Below are 2,187 nucleotides of genomic sequence, written 5' to 3' on the forward strand. Positions count from 1 at the left end.
TGGTGAGTTCAACTGGAAGATATAAACCAGCCAGAAGTGATCCCTACTGGTTTATGACCCTGGTTTACTCGGAGCCAATTTCAAGAGCATTTTTCTTATCTTATCAAAAAGGACACATCGTATTAGTTTGAATGTGTCAGTAATATTTTGAACATTATTAAAATGCATACTATAAAGAAGTAATAAAATTACAATGGTATTTGACCACTATGTTCGAAAAATGAAGAGTAAACAAACTTTATTTATCGCTTTAAGTAAAAATTGTCATGGCCTATTAATAATCGAATTTCTAAACTTACTTGAGAGACTGTTTTTTAAGTTCCGTGTAATCTCATAAATTATTTTCATAAGTAAACATACAATTCCTTTACTGCATGGAAATAATTCTGTTAAATTATTGTTCAGTAAACCTTGTAAAATTAAAAAAATATATTGCTTTTGAATTTAAGTATTATATTTACCTAGGTATAGACGAAACTGCAATTATAATTTGCGAAATTAGAAATTATAATTTAAGTTGGGCTTTAATGCTAGTATTTGTTTATATTGGTAAACCTATACTATCAGCAGGTGTAAGTAAGAAATAAATAAAACTTAATAAATTTTTGATTAAGCATTGACTTTTAACAAACTAATATTTATAGGAACCAGTATTAGGCCTAATATGTTAAGTAGCCCATTTACTTTCTATTACTTGTTTTCTTCTAGTTCATATCTTTTAATATTTAAAATATTATAGTATTTTATTTACAATTACAATTAGATGCAACAACATTAAAGACACTTGTATAAAAAATACTTTCACCATTAAAGTAACAGCCATTTTCATACACCAATTGTTTTACAGTTACAAGTGTATTTTTTAATATATAATGTTGATTTGTATTTTCTAGTGAAGTTGCTGAAACCCTTGCAATGAATTGAGTTTAAAGTTGACTATAAGTACTTTAGAGGCTTCCTTACAATACACAATGTTACAACTATATAAGTCGATTGAAACGAATAAAACTTACTGTAGGCGAATTAATACCTAATTAATTGCACGAACTGTGTTTGTTACAACGTTTAAAATGATTTAATATAATATTTGTTCAGACATTCAGACAAAATTAATGGTAGAAATGAAACTGATGTTCGGATTTTATGTGTTAAGTTAATAAGTTGAGAATTCTTACTATGCTTTCTTTATTATTTGTGTGGTTTTAGTATCTTCTGCGATTATTATTACAATTCATGTTGTTTTCTAAAAGAAAAACATTTTTCACACAATGTATCTTTGAATTTTATTAAAGAATTTCCGTTTTAGCCGAAAAGGGCAAAAATTGCGACAGGAACATCCTTTATGAAACGGGATAAAATGTAAAAGTTAGATTGTGCTATAATGTGTAATAAATTAAGAACTTATTTGTTTGCACCACTTACTGTTTAACATATTGTGTTTTTTGTTTATATTATATGATTTTATTCATTGTAATATGTCCTACAATCGTTATATTTCCTTCCAGGAACAGCAGACATCTGTAATACTTGTTATAATCTGTTTGACGATACGTTGTTATAATGCGTTTCGTATTTAGTAGATTTTGGATTTACATGTGGTATCCTGTGTTATATATTTATTAAAAGCCACAAACCTAGAACAGATGAAATCAGAATCAGGAATCTTTGAACCAATTTCAATATGTGTAAACCAATAAGGATAACATAGCGTTCTCTGTAAGAGCTTTAAAAATATCGTTATTCCTCTTTTTTAGATTATAAACAGTATTTTAAAATTTGAAATTTACATCAATATTCGTTTAAAGTGGTTTAGTACAACTTTGAATATTTTAATTTGCTTGCAAATTTAGAAATTATCTTATATTTTATATTTAATTCGGTTGTCTCAGACGCTTAGAGCACTAGATAAAATAACATATATAATTTTTCTACAAATATTTCAGTATGTAACGACTTTATAATTCACAACATAAGAAACAAGTAATGACAATGAGTTAATTGCCGAGACCGTTGCTTAGATATTTTGACAATATTTTATTCATTACTGAGATAGATTGATTGATAATATGAGTAGCTCTCAGGTTGAGGCGACTCATTGTACCAACCGAACATGATTCCTGGATACGGAATCCTAAGTTTTTTCCACGAGTTGAAGAATGGTGAAAACAACCAGTCTGGTTGGTTGTC

Source organism: Homalodisca vitripennis, chromosome 2 (genome assembly GCF_021130785.1).
Source record: "Homalodisca vitripennis isolate AUS2020 chromosome 2, UT_GWSS_2.1, whole genome shotgun sequence".
Classification (NCBI taxonomy): Eukaryota; Metazoa; Arthropoda; class Insecta; order Hemiptera; family Cicadellidae; genus Homalodisca; species Homalodisca vitripennis.